A 15,744-nucleotide genomic window follows, 5' to 3' on the forward strand; every position below is an offset into this window, starting at 1 on the left:
CTTACAAGTCCAGGAAGTGCAGAGAACCCCTAACAAAAGGAATCCAAAGAGGACCACACCAAGACACATCATAATTAAAATGCCAAGGGCAAAAGACAAAGAGAGAATATTAAAAGCAGCAAGAGAAAAACAGTTAGTTACCTACAAGGGAGTACCCATACGACTGTCAGCTGATTTCTCAACAGAAATTTTGCAGGCCAGAAGGTAGTGGCAAGCAATATTCAAAGTGATGAATAGTAAGAACCTACAACCAAGATTACTCTACCCAGCAAAGCTATCATTTAGAATGAAGGTCAGATAAAGAGCTTCACAGATAAGAAAAAGCTAAAGGAGTTCATCACCACCAAACCAGTATTATATGAAATGCTGAAGGGTATTTTTAATAAGAGGAAGAAGAAGAAAAAGGTAAAGATAAAAATTATGAACAACAAAGTGACAACAAATACATATCTATCAACAAGTGAATCTAAAAATCAAGTGAATAAAAAATCTGAGGAACAGAATAAACTGGTGAATAGAATAGAATCAGGGGCATAGAAAGGGAGTGGACTGACAATTCTCGGGGGGAAAGGGGTGTGGGGGTGCGGGAAGAGATTGCACAGAAATCTTACACCTATGGATGAGGACAGTGGGGGGTGGTAAGGGCAGAGGGTGGGGTGAGAACCTGGTGGAGGGGAGCTATGGGGAGAAAAAACAGGAACAAGTGTAATAATATGAACAATAAAGATTTATTAAAAATAAAGAAATAAATAACAAGCAGCCATAGATAATATGCAAATGAATGTGTAGCTGGTGTTCCAATAAAACTTTATATATGGACAAGAAATTCTGAATTTCATATGGTTATCCCATGTCATGAAATATTGTTTATTGATGTTTAAAATATAAATTAAAAATATAAAAACAATTCTTAGCTTGCCAGCTGTACAAAAACAGGTGGTGAGCTAGATTTGGCCCAGGGGCCATAGTTTGCAACCCTTACCTTAGAGATATAGGAGATATATCATGTGATTTAAAAGGCAGCACTTATTTCTGCAGTCTCAGGTGTTGCTGTAAAAAACTAATGAGTTTAAAGGTTAGCATTTACAAAAAACTAATTATAATACCCATCTGTTTCTAAAAGCACAAATGACTTAGGTAAAAACTAAATTTAGAAATCTCAACAGAACTTAAGATGCAAAGGAAACAGTAACATTTTCCAGCTATCAGTTCTATCTAGTTACGTAGTAAAAATCTCCAGCATGTAAAAGAAATGCCAAATCTCATTCAACCCTCACCATCTTTCCCATCACTCTCTTGGGACTTAATCATTCTTCAGGAGTCCTCCTCCCTCATTGCCTAAGATAATTTCTCCACCTCCTATAATTTGGCCTTGTACTCCCTTAATTCATGGCAGAAAAACTAACATTTGTTGAACATTGCTGTATGCTGACAACTTCACTTAATTTTATTTAATCTTCACACACACACACACACACACACACACACACACACACACACACACACACAAAAGGCTTTTAAAAGTTCTCCATTCATGATTCCATAGATTACAAATGTAAGAATTCAAGCTGTGCACTTAAGTTTTGCATATTTGAATCCATGGAAATTTTACCTTACTAAACAAATCATTACAAAAGCCATCACCCAAACTGAAATATCCACACCATGGAATACTATGCCCCATTAAAGAGCAGGAGACTTACATTTGTCAACATCCGATCTAATAAAAGAGTAATATGCAAATTGACTCTACCTCCCCTACACCCACAAGCCACGCCCACAAGCCAATCAGGAGAAAATATGCAAATAAACCCAACCAAGATGGCTGCAGCCACAGAGCAGGAGGGAGGCTTGGGTTTCCCCGGTGATGGAGGAAGCCAAGCTTTCCGCCTGCCCTTGCTGGCCTAGGCCTCCACTCAATGCTACAAAGTTTCAATTATAGATCCAAACAGAAATGGCGGCAGCCACGGAGCTGGAAGGGCAGGAGGCTAGGGTTGCCCCCGGTGATGGAGGAAGCCAAGCTTCTGCAGCCCTGGCCGGCCTAGGCCTCCACTCCAGGCTACAAAATTTCAATTATAGAAGATACATAAATCCCAACAGAAATGGCTGCCACCATGGAGCAAGCAGAAGGCTTGGCTCTGCTCCAAGCTACAAAGTTTCAATTATAGAAGATAAATAAACCCCAGATACCAGGACCTCCGCTTGGGTCTTCGGGGGGCGTGGCTGGCCTGCAAACCACCACAGGCCCCTCGCCCAGGCCACCCCACACCCCAAGAGAACCCCCACCCTGATCCAGGACACCCTTCAGGGCAAACCAGCTGGCCCCCACCCATGCACCAGGCCTCTATCCTATCTAATAAAAGAGTAATATGCAGATTAACCATTACTCCAACACACAAGATGGCTGCCACCTTGTGGTCAAAGATCCTGCCCCCATGTGGACACAAAAAGGCCACCACAAGATGGCCAGCCGGGGAGGGCAGTTGGGAGGGACCAGGCCTGCAAGGGAGGGCAGTTGTGGGTGATCAGGCCAGCAGGGGAGGGCAGTTAGGGGTGACCAGGCGGGCAGAGGAGGGAAGTTGGGGGTAACCAGGCCTGCAGGAAAGGGCAGTTGGGGGGTACCCAGGCCTGCAGGGAAGAGCAGTAGAGGGGGACCAGGCCTGCAGGGGAGGGCAGTTAGGTGGGACCAGGCCCACAGGGAAGAGCAGTTAGGGGGCACCAGGCCTGAAGGGGAAGGCAGTTAGGGGCAAACAGGCTGGCAGGGAAGCAGTTAGGCATCAATCAGGCTAGCAGGGAGTGGTTAGGGGTGATCAGGCTGGCAGGCAGAAGCGGTTATGGGCAATCAGGAAGGCAGGCAGATGAGCAGTTGGGAGCCAGCAGTCCTGGATTGTGAGAGGGATGTCCCACTGCCTGTTTAGGCCCGATCCTATCGAGTATGCAAATTAACCTAATTGGGATCGGGCCTAAATGAGCAGTTGGACATCCCTTGAGGGGTCTCAGATTGGAGAGGGTGCAGGCTGGGCTGAGGGACATTCCCCACCCCCTGTGCACGAATTTCGTGCACCGGGCCTCTAGTCCTATCTAATAAAAGAGTAACATGCAAATTAACCATCACTCCACTACACCCACAAGCCAATCAGGAGCAAGTATGCAAATTAACCCCAACCAAGATGGCTGCGGCCATGGAGGGAGGCTTGGGTTTCCCTGGCGATGGAGGAAGCCAAGCTTTCCACACAACCTGGCAGGCCCAGGCCTCTACTCAAGGCTACAAAGTTTCAATTATAGAAAATAAATAAATTCCAACAGAAATGGCTGCCGCCACGGAGCAAGCAGAAGGCTTGGCTCCGCTCCAGGCTACAAAGTTTCAATTGTAGAAGATAAATAAACCCCAGATACCAGGGCCTCCGCTTGGGTCTTCGGGGGGTGTGGCCGGCCTGCAAACCACCACAGGCCCCTCTCCCAGGTCACCCCACGCCCCAAGGGAACCCCCACCCTGATCCGGGACACCCTTCAGGGCAAACCAGCTGGCCCCCACCCATGCATCAGGCCTCTATCCTATCTAATAAAAGAGTAATATGCAGCCGAAACCGGATTGGCTCAGTGGATGGAGCGTCGGCCTGCGGACTCAAGGGTCCCAGGTTCGATTCCGGTCAGGGGCGTGTACCTTGGTTGCGGGCGCACCCCTGTTGGGGGTGTGCGGGGGGCAGCTGATCGGTGTTTCTCTCTCATCGATGTTTCTGGCTCTCTATCCCTCTCTGTAATAAATTAATAAAACATATTAAAAAAAAGAGTAATATGCAGATTAACCATCACTCCAACACACAAGATGGCTGCCCCCATGTGGTCAAAGATCCTACCCCCATGTGGACACAACAAGGCCACAACAAGATGGCCAGCAGGGGAGGGCAGTTGGGAGGGACCAGGCCTGCAAGGGAGGGCAGTTGTGGGCGATCAGGCCAGCAGGGGAGGGCAGTTAGGGGTGACCAGGCGGGCAGAGGAGGGAAGTTGGGGGTGACTGGGCCTGCAAAGAAGGTCAGTTGGGGGGGTACCCAGGCCTGCAGGGGAGAGCAGCTGGGAGGGACCAGGCCTGCAAGGAAGGGCAGTTGGGGGTGATCAAGCCTGCAGGGGAGGGCAGTTAGGGGTGACCAGGCCGGCAGAGGAGGGAAGTTGGGGGCGACTGGGCCTGCAAGGAAGGGCAGTTGGGGTGGGGAACCCAGGCCTGCAGGGGAGAGCAGTTGGTGGGGACCAGGCCTGCAGGGGAGGGCAGTTAGGGGTGACCAGGCTGGCAGGGGAGCAGTTAGGCATCAATCAGGCTGGCAGGGGAGTGGTTAGGGGGTGATCAGGCTGGCAGGCAGAAGTGGTTATGGGCAATCAGGAAGGCAGCCAGGTGAGCAGTTGGGAGCCAGCAGTCCTGGATTGTGAGAGGGATGTCCGACTGCCCATTTAGGCCCTATTCTACCGGGATTGGGCCTAAACGGGCAGTCAGACATCCCTCGAGGGGTCTCAGATTGGAGAGGGTGCAGGCTGGGCTGAGGGACACACCCCCCTCCCCGTGCACGAATTTTGTGCACCCAGCCTCTAGTAGAAAATAATAGCCTTGACCAAGCAGAGGGGAGAAAAACAGGTTTGTAAAACTATATGCAAAGTACTTAAATGTGCACAACAAACATTTAGAAATATGGTCACCAAAATAATAGTCTTGATTATAAATTGGTGGTGAAATTTCAAGTGTTTATTCTTGTACTTTCTTTTATTATTTCACTAGGAGCCCAGTGCACGAATTCATGCACCCTGGAAGGAACTGTGGGTCGTGGGGCTGAGGTGGACACAGGGGCGGGTCTCAGCCCATCCTCCATGCCCCCACCCAACCCCTCCCACCGTGGCCCCCAGTCTCCTGTCTGCCTGCAGCCCCACTCTTGCCACTGCTGGGCACCGGCAGCGGGTGTGAGCGGAGCTAGGGCCGGGGCCGGTGCCGACAGCAGGTGTGAGCACCCAGTGGGACCACGGCATGTGAAAGCAAAGAATTTTCAGTAACTGCTAGAGGCTCGCCCCGATGACAGTGACCAGCACCCCACCTTGGTTAGGCACCCCCGTTCACCTGCTCCACCATCCCACCGCAGCCAACACCCTCCATGTTCCATGCTCTGCCGCCTGCTGTTGACATCTGCCACATACCACATGCACCCCCTGGTGGTCAGTGCACATCATAGCAACTGGTTGTTCAGTTGGTCCGCCGTTTGGTCTATTTGCATATTAGCCTTTTATTATATAGGACTAGAGGCCCAGTGCATGATTGAATCATGCACGTGTAGAGTCCCCTACACACTTTCGCTTTCGATCACGTGGGAGCTGGGTGCCTGTCCGCTGGTGCACCAGGCCTTTCAGAAGCCTCCGGTGTGGCGAAGGCTTCTGAAAGGCCTGGTGCCTGAGCGGACAGGCACCCAGCTCCCCCGCTTTTGATGGTCCGCAGCGGGACATGGGCTCGCTGCCCCAGAGGCCCCTTCTGTGCCACAGTACAGCCATGGCGCAGACGCTGAGCTTGAGCTGCCACTGGCGACGCAAGCTCAGCGTTCCGCTGGCCCAATCGGCCCCGCCGGCCACCCTGAGTCCCGCCCCCCCGCGCCTCCTGGCCAATCGTGGGCATAGCGAAGGTACGGGCAATTTGCATATTTGTCTATTATTAGGTAGGATGAGCATATATTCTTTATAATGGAAAAGAAACTAGTAAAGATATTTAATGCCAGGGTGATGAGCATATATTCTTTATAATGGAAAAGAAACTAGTAAAGATATTTAATGCCAGGGTGATATCCAGCATTTAGAAGCATTCAGGAATCTGCGAAGGGCTGTGTGTAAATTAATAAAGAGAGTATAAATATAATATAAATTTGTAACCCATGGGGGAGCCAGAGAAGGGCTTAGCTTTAGTAACCAAGTTCTCTCTATCTCCGGACCCAGGGCTCTTTTTATTCCCACATTTTGCCCTATAGCAAAGTAGATATACATATCAAAGGTAAGTTTGGTATACAGTAGGCATTGTCAGGTTAGAGGAAATGCCTTCGGCTGTTCAGCTGTTGGCCAGCAAGCAATCATTTATGCATCTTTTTCAGGTTTGGGGAAATGCTTTTGGCCATTCCAGTAGGCAATAATACGTATCTTCAGCCCTTGCTGAAGGCTCAAGGTCCACCAACCTTTTGATGAACTTCTTGCATTTATGACCTGCTGTAATTAGCCTCCAGCAGATATTTTTATTTGAAGGAAAAAAGACCACAACCAAAACTTCCTTTAAAAAAAGTTTAGCCATGCTCGGGTGGTTCAGTTGGTTGGAGCTTTGTCCCGTGCACCAAATGATTGTGGACTAGATTCCCAGTCAAGGCACATACCTAGATTGCAGTTTTCATCCCTGGTTGGGGTGCATGTGGGAGGCAGCCAATTGATGTATCTATCATCTATCTATCTATCATATATCTATCTATATCTATCTATCTATCTATCTATCTATCTATCTATCTATCTATCTATCTATCTATCATCATCTATCTATCATCTCCCTCCCTTCCTCTCTTTAAACATATCCTCAGGTGAGGATTCTTTTTTATTTTATTTATTTATTTTTAATATATTTTATTGATTTTTTACAGAGAGGAAGGGAGAGGGGTAGAGAGTTAGAAACATCGATGAGAGAGAAACATAAATCAGCTGCCTCCTGCACACCTCCTATTGGGTATGTGCCCGCAACCAAGGCACATGCCCTTGACCGGAATCGAACCTGGGACCCTTCAGTCCACAGGCTGACGCTCTATCCACTTAGCCAAACCAGTCAGGGCTGAGGATTATTTTTTAAAGTTTAAGTCTTTATCATGGGTGAGTGTGTGTGTGTGTGTGTGTGTGTGTGTGTGTGTGTGTGTGTATTTTTTAGATATTCCAGTATATTTATTTACAGATGAAATGACATGATGCCTGAGATTTGATTCAAAGTATTTGGAGTTGGGGTTACTGAGGATACAGATGAAGAGTGGAGTGTTGAGTTTATAAGAATTTATAATACTGCACTAAGGTGGCAGTGTTGGCAGCGCGACCCAAACCACCAGCACCTGCTCAAGGGGGGTTGGTCCTGTGGAGTTTTTAAGCTCGAAGTCTGGCTGTGGCTATGGGAATATGGTAGTGGAGCCTGCCCCCTGAGGCCCACTGCTGAGCCCACTCCTGGCCCACAAGGGAACAAGGGGGGCTCCTTGCTAAGCCTCATCATGGAGAGGGGCAGAGACCTATTGTAACTGAACCTGAAGTGGCCAAAAGGCCTGCCAGGAGGTGCTGGAGAGGGTCAAGCTTTTTGCATGAAGGTATGGCTATCTCTAGCAGAGGCATCCCACTGGAGTTGGTTAATGCAGATGGTGTGCACAGTGAGATCTACTGCCTGAATGATATATCTGCCCAGATAAGAGAGGAGGAAGAGAGATGGGGGCCATTGCGGCCTCCAACCAGCCAAGAGAGCAAGAAGGCAGCAGCAAAACATCTTGGCTGCTAAGACTAAGTCAAAACTCTGACATGTCCATGGCCGTTTTATAGCTGTACTAGAAACCCGTTGCACGAAGTTTCGTGCAATAGACTTTCACCTGGCTGCCGGCAGCAGTTTTCCGCCAGCACCAGTTTTCCTCTGGCCACCCGCCGATCAGAGCGCCTCCCGCCAGCGCGATCGGCTACCCTGAGAGGAACTCCGATCCGGGAGGCGCTCCGATCGGCAGGTGGCCAGAGGAAAACTGGTGCTGGCGGAAAACTGCTGCCAGCAGCCACGCAATCGGCCACCACCAGCGTCTTCCGCCGGCCCCATGGGTCCTTCCGCAGCGTTGGCCTAACGGCCGGTGGGAGGAGCGGGAGTCGGGGACTCGCGAGTCCCCGCCCCCCCGCTCCTACCGCCAGCCAATCGGCCACCCTGAGTCCCGCCCCCCGCGCCTCCAGCCGGCCCAATCGTGGGCGTAGCGGAGTGATGCAATTTGCATATTGCCTTTTTATTATGTAGGATAACTCCAAGGAGCCCAGACTACAAGCCTACATCAACAACTGGCTCATCTGCTTTCACAATTAGAATGTGAACTTTTTTTTTTTCAATTACAGTTTACTTTCACTATTTTGTATTGGTTCCTGGTGCACATAACAGTGGTTAGACAATCATATACTTTACAAAGTGCTTCTCCCCCGATATTTCAATTACAATGTTATTGAAATAACAATAGTTTTCACAATATTGACTATACTAGAGACCTGATGCACAGATTTGTGCACGGGTGGGGTCCCTCAGCCTGGCCGGTGATCGGGGCCATCTTGCCCAGTCCAGGGGGAGGGACTGCAGGAGGTTGGCTGTGGGAGTGCACTGACCACCAGGGGGCAGCTCCTGTATTGAGCGCCTGCCCCCTGGTGGTCAGTACGCATCATAGTGACGGGTCGTAACAGTCGCTTAGGCTTTTATATATATAGATTCTCCATGCTATACTTTATATCCCCATGACTATTTTGCAACTATCAATTTGTACCTCTTAATCCCTTCACCTCTTTCACCCAGGTCCCCAATTCCCCTCCCCTCTGGCAACCACTAGTCCACTTCCTGTGCTATCAGTGTTTCAATTTTATATTGTCCACATATAAGTGAAATCACATGGTACTTGTCTTTTTCTGACTTTTTTCTCTTAGCATAATACTTTCTAGGTTCACCTATACTGTCACAAATGGTAAGATTTCATTCTTTTTTATGGCCAAGTAATATTCCATTGCATATACACCGAGTAGCCAGATTGTTATGATCTCTGAATGCATAATAATCTGGCCACTCAGTGTATATCCTATATAATAAAAGGCTAATATGCAAATTGTCCCCTCGACCAGGAGTTCGACCAGCAGGCAGGCCGGCCAACCGCCATGTCCCCTCCCCCTGACCAGGCTGGCAGGACCCCACCCATGCACGAATTCATGCACCAGGCCGCCAATACACACACACACAAACATATATATATATACTGAGTGGCCAGATTATTATGCGTTCAGAGAGCATAATAATCTGGCCACTCAGTGTATGTACTGTTCTATAGTCACTCGTCTATTGATGGGCCATTGGTCTATTGATGGACACTTGGAATGCTTCCATATCTTGGCTGTCCTATATAATAAAACCCTAATATGCAAATCGACCGAACGGCCGAATGACCGGCAGAACAACCGGTCACTATGACGCGCACTGACCACCAGGGGGCAGCTCCTGCGTTGTGTCTGCCCCCACCCCAATAGGGAGGCGACTGGTAGAGGTAATCGGGGGGCGGGGCCGGCCAGTGGGCGGCGCCAGGCTGGCAGCCAGGGTGGGTGCCAGCGGGTGAGGGGCCCCACCAGATCGCCCTGTCCGCCAGCCGCCCCAGATGGCCCTGATCGCCAGCCAGGTCTAGGGACTCTACCCTATATATTGGGAACAGTCTCTTAGATTTAAAAATTAAAACCTGACAAGGCTACTCTAACTGAAAAAACAGGATGATGCAGCAATGACATGCATGGACTCTGACTTGCACATTTTGTGGTCATCCTGATTCTGACACTTATAACTGTGTGACAAAGCCAACTACTTAACTTCTGATTCAGTTTTTCCACCCACTAGATGGAAATGGTACCACTGCCTCAGAAGGATCATGTTATGTACTACTTTTTATAATCAGGGCAAAAAAATGTAGCTGCCCATACAACAGCAAGATGCCTTTATCCTGTACGAAAAGTATGATCAATGGTGCATGCAGCATCCTAGATTGCGAGAGGGATGTCCGACTGCCGTTTTAGGCCTGACATCCCCTGAGGGGTCCTGGATTGCAAGAGGATGCAGGCTAGGCTGAGGTACACCCCTCCCCTGCTCTGGTGCATGAATTTCATGCACCAGGCCTCTAGTTGTAAATAGTGCTACAATGAACATAGGGGTGCATATACTCTTTTGTGTTTTGGGTTTCTTCAGATATACACCGACAAATGGAATTACTGGGTCATAAGGCAGTTCCATTTTTAATTTGAGAACCTTCCATACTGTTTTCCATAGTGGCTGCACCAATCTGCATTCCCACCAACAGTACACAAGGGTTCCCTTTTCTCCACATCAACACTTGCCCGTTGTGGATTTATTGATGGTAGCCATTCTGACAGGTGTGAAGTGATATCTCATTGTGGTTTTAATTTGCATTGCTCTGATGATGAGTGATGTTGAAGGGACATGGACTTCCATTTGCCCCAGTTGCTTAACATGTATATCCACATGGATGAGGACATGGATGATGCCATGAAGCCCTACATAGTCCACTGTTGCTGTTAGAGCATTAACATTTCTCTCCAGTGTGCCCTATTGCTTGGGGCCTACTCTTCAGATATGCACATTTCCACTCAACAACACTCCTGTGCGACCAAGCTACGGGAGCTGATCTCAGACGAGCTGAAGCCGGCTCACTGAGAGAGCCGCCTTCCTTGAGTCCAGTCCCTGACACAGGCAGGGCTGTCTCCCTCTAACAGAGCTCACTGGTGTCTTAAGTCAGATGCCACCACCAGCATAAGTGTCAGCAGCAATCTGAAATGAATGCCAGCAAACCCAAAGTGGAGAATGAGGATGAGCTTTTCAGACCGACTCCTGATTGAGAATTCATCAAATTCCTGATGGCAATCGCCACCCTAACCCCGCCCCTTCCTCCAAAGAGCAGAAAACGCAGTGGCTCATCTCAGAGCTCTCCCTGCTCAGCTGTAAGCTCCCTGAGTGGCGCTGCCCATTACCAGCTTTGGCCACCACATGGTGCATATCCTGTCAGTTCCAAGGACAAGACTCCCTACCTGAACTATGTGGAAGTCCTTGAATGCAAAAACTTCAACACCACCCATGTCCCCACCAAGTCCTGAGAACTGAATCCGGAACACAGTCTGTAGAAAACTGCCCAAATTCGGTATCTCCCATGAGCAGGAGACAGGCAGTTTCAACACTGTTCCCCACTATGACAAGAATGATGAGGCCTGCTCTAACTGGTTGCTCAGTGGTTAGAGTGCTGGCCCTCAGACAGAAGGGTCAAGGGTTTGATTCCAGTTAAGGGCACATACCTGGGTTGCAGGCTCAGTCTCCGACTGGGGCATGTGCAGGAGGCAACCAATCGATCTCTCTCTTTCACATTGATGTTTCTATCTCTCCCCCACTTCCACTTTCTCTAAATATCAAAGGGGGAAATATATGCTCAGGTGAGATTAACAAAACAAAACAAAAAAAGAATGATGAGCCCTGGCAGTGTGTGTGGCTTGGTGGTTGAGTGTAGACCTATGAACCAGGAGGTCATGGTTAGATTCCTGGTCAGGGCAGATGCCCAGGTTTTGGGCTTGATTCTCAGTAGGGGCTGTGCAGGAGGCAGCTGATCAATGATTTTCATCATTGATGTTTCTGTCTCTCTCTCCCTTCCTCTCTGAAACAATAAAAATATATTTTAAAAAAGAAAAAGAATAATGAGGCCTGGTTAGTAGACAACATAGGAGAGCTGCAGGTGGAGCTCCCAGAACGCACACCAACAGCTGAGATAGTGTTTTCCGTGTACAGTATCACCATCCAATACAGCAAGGAGCCGGTGTTCATTGCAGCAGGGTACATACGACAGTGCCTTTCAGAACAGCTGGCTTACACCCCCCGCCTTCAAATGAGACCCATAAGACCCTTCTACATGTGGACGAAAGGGGCCACATGCTGACCTGACCTGCTCAGGGGAGGCCTGCATGGTAGTCTTGCAAACTCAGAGACCTAAAGTAACCACAAAGGATGGTCTGAAATTAAACTTTAACTAAAAGCAGTTATGGTGGATAGTTACATCCTAGGCCAGTATCTTCACTGACAAGGTCAACCTTTACCTTAACTGAGCCTATCTGTCTTTTTGCATCTATGATAACATACCCTTTGAAATCTCTGGGTAACTTGTAACTTCCCCTTTTCTGGAGCCCCTGGGGCACAATCTAATGTGCCTGGGCACCAGCACAGATCCCACAAATTCCTTATCATGTTAATTGTTCCTGCACCCATCTAAGTATGTGTCCATAATTTTACTTTTTATCCAATCCCAGGGGTTTCCCACCGCTTTGCTTTATCCCACCTCCTTAATCTATCACCAATGAATTTCATGTAACCCACCTATGTCCCTCCTTTGATTGCAATGTATAAATACAGATGTAACCCGCCATTCTCCGGAGCATTATCTCAATTCGTTGAGGTTCTGCTTCCCAGCATATGTTGACAGTTTGGCTCAAATAAACTCACAAAAATTCTTTTCAGGTTTCAATGGTTTTTTTATGTTAACATACAGTTGCTCTCATAAAGCCCTGGCAGGAAAAAGTGAGGTGATCAGAGAGGGCTTCCGCTATGGCCATCTCCCTAACTGGGAGTTCTATCAGTCACTGTCAAGTGTGGGAGATGATCTGTTGACCTTCCAGCTGTTGAAGCAACTGCAGTCCATTTGGGAACAGGGGCAAATGCCCCTGTGGATCAAGCCACACAAGATTCTGTGATTTCAGTGGACAGTAGCATGATTGGACTAGTGGTCAGCAATGCTCATCTACCAGGCAAAGAAAAGACAGCCCTCCTTGCCAGATTTCTTCCTGCAGGAGCATGGCAGTTACACCACTGAGGCATTCCTTAGTGCCCAGCACAATTTCGTGCAAAGTTGAGCTGACTACCTGCTGCAAGTCAAAGAGACACAATGGGAACATCCTTTTGGACGCAGAAGGCCCCATCATTCACATCAACTTTGGCTTCATCCTGTCCAGCACTCCCTGAAACCTGAGCTTTGTGATGTCAGCCTTTAAGCTACACAGAGTTTATAGACACAGGCAGCCTAAATGGTGACATATTCAACTGCGGATGCTGCAGGGGCTGACTGCTGCTTGAAAACACAAGGACAAAGTGGTACAAATAATGGAAATCATGCAGCAAAGTTCTCAGCTTCCTTGCTTCCAAGGCTCCAGCACCATCCATAACCTCAGAGAGATTCCATATGAGCTTGACAGCAGCAGCTCCAGCTACTGGTACAGAGTAGCTTGCAGTCTATCAGCACCAAACATCATGTGACACCGTCCTTTCTCAGGCCCTGTATTGACAGGCATTCAGGGGACCCTCGTGGAGGGCCCTTGTTAAAGAAACCTAATCTACCCACCCATCCACCCAGACTTGCTGGGGTTTCCCTGCCTCCATTGGTGCCTGAGAGACTCCAGGATTTAGTGCCCTCCTGAGAACAGAGGTGATAAATGTGAGGACATTGGGCCTTTCTTCTCACCAGGATCTGAGAGAGGCCATCTCTTTTGTTGTTGTTAATCCTCACCTGAGGCTATTTTTTCCATTCATTTTTAGAGAGTGGGAGGAAGGGGGGGGGGGGCTGGGGGGAGAGGGAGGGAGGGGGAGAGAGAGAGAGACAGACAAACAGACAGACACATGGATTGGTCATCTCCCACACATGCCTCAACCAGGTCCAGAGACTGAACCTGCAACAGAGATGCATGCCCTTAACCAGAAATTGAACCCACGACCCTTTGGTCCCTGGGACGACACTAACCACTGAGAAAACCGGCCAGAGCTCCAAAGGTCATCTTCTTAATCTGTTCTGGGTCTCAGGAAGGGGGAAAAAGTGGGTTCCTAGTACTTAGGATTTGAGCCTGTGGTTTGCCTTTGGCCATGCTGTTGCCTGTCTTTTTCCAGGTACTGACTCCTAGCTGGAGTTCCCCTTGGTAGGTGGGATATGGCATAGGGTCCTGCACTTGCTGAGATTCTCAATCATAGGGGCCAGGAAGAGTTACACAACCCCTCTAGTACATGAGGGTATTGGCCCAACCACGGGAAAATCCTTGCCCTAATCCCTTCCCCACACCCAGGGAAATAGCTCTCAATTTTTTATTTGTTTGAAATAAAAGTCTTTAGTATAATCAAATGAAATTACCTTTTAGCCCTATATAAACACTCCCAATCCTTTAGGCTTCAACTTAAATAGCATTCCATTTCTCACAGTACCATAAGTATATTCACAGAACTTTTAAAATCTGCCATGACATTTTTATATCTGTGATTAATCTGTTTAATACCCCGCCCCTGCCCCCACCCCCACCCCCCAATGCCTCCCAGTCTCTAGGATTTATGAGGTCAGGACTATGTTGATATTCATCACTGGAGGAATCTGGAGGAAAAAGAGAGGAGACTGGGACGTTATACTATGAGAGGAAAAGAACTGCCACGCAGAGGTATCAAACCTAACTATTGCTTACTAACTACACATTAAATAGTTGCATGATGCTGTTTTACTTTATTTCACTTTTATACTTATTAAAATAGGGGGAAGGGAACTTTTTGGTAGAGTCAGCCTTTTATAAAAGGTTATTTGTTAAAATCTTACCCAAACATTTACTAACATTCCCTTACAATGGTTTTAGGAGAAAAGACATCAAAATTTCAACTGTTAGAAAACTATGGTACACCTACACATCGGAATACTACGCTGCTGTAAGAAAAGGAGGAATTCCTACCGTTTGCAACAACATGGATGGAACTGGAGAGTATTATGCTAAGCGAAATAAGCCAATCAGAGAAAGATAAATATCACTCATTTGTGGAATATAATGTACAACATAAACTGATGAACAAAAACAGAACCAGAGTCAAAGATGCATCGAACAGACTGTCCAACCTATGAGGAAAGGTCGGGGGAGAGGGGGTAAGAGATCAACCAAAGGACTTGTATGTATGTATATGAGCATAACCAATGGACACAGATGGGGGGGCGGGAGGGAAGGGGTGAGGGCATGTGCTGGGGAGTGGGGGCGGCTGGGGAGAGGTTAATGGGGGAAAAAGGAGACTTATGTAATACTTTAAAGAATAAAGAATTTAAATTAAAAAAAAAAAAAGAAATGGAAAAAAAAATTAACACTTACAGGTGTGACTATGGGTTTTCTCCCCATTTTTATACTTTCCACACTGTGTATTAGCATATTCTGTGATAATGAGATTGGGGCATGAACTTGAACATGCTGAAAGAAAAATCTTATTTTCACTTTTCCAGATTAAAAGAAACTATATAGCAAAACAAAAGTGTAAAGATACAAATGATAAAAAAAATTTCACCTGAACATTAACCCTATTCCCTGGACGCTGCAGTCTGGACTGGCTGTAGAAGTCACTCAGGCCCAGAACCTCTTTATCCAGCAGCTGATAACCAGTATTATGGGGCTTCTAAAGACAGGATTTATTTTATTAACTCTCTCAAGAAGTAAACCCATGTACTGTTCTTTAAGGAGAAAGCCTCCAAATCTACAAGAGCAAATTCTCTGATGTCTAAAGTTAATACTGCACTGCCAGGGAAGACTAGGCAGGGAAGGAAAGGGGCACTAAGAGAGGGCTGGCAACCCTACAGCACATCCTCCAGACTATCGCAATGACCACTTCTAAACTTTATTTCACCGGTTTTGGGAAGGTACACAATTTGATCTATCCCCAGACAACCAATTCCCTAAGCCCAGGGTTTGCTGGCCCTATCAACAAGGAAAGTCTATATAAATGACTTAGCCTTTAGCTATTTTACCAGTCAGTGTACCCAAATATGTTTATATAGCGATGACTTCCAGAAAATTCAAGTTCTCTCAGCACATAAGGGGACACAAAACTGTGACACAATGGACCTATAATAAATAGTTCATTTTCTGCTCTTCAATGCAAACACATGGAACAATACCTAA

At 47.6% G+C, this 15,744-nt stretch overlaps 1 pseudogene across 1 annotated transcript; it reads left to right on the forward strand.

The window, feature by feature from the left end:
* The first annotated feature begins 7,334 nt into the window (after positions 1-7,334).
* Positions 7,335-13,383, forward strand: LOC307097587 (phosphatidylinositol 4-kinase beta-like; annotated as a pseudogene). The gene is made up of 4 exons: positions 7,335-7,340; positions 8,018-8,082; positions 10,228-10,946; positions 12,336-13,383. The product of its transcript is annotated as a phosphatidylinositol 4-kinase beta-like (transcript).
* Positions 13,384-15,744: the final 2,361 nt, after the last annotated feature.

This window comes from Cnephaeus nilssonii (genome assembly GCF_951640355.1).
Source record: "Cnephaeus nilssonii genome assembly, chromosome: 4".
Classification (NCBI taxonomy): domain Eukaryota; kingdom Metazoa; phylum Chordata; class Mammalia; order Chiroptera; family Vespertilionidae; genus Cnephaeus; species Cnephaeus nilssonii.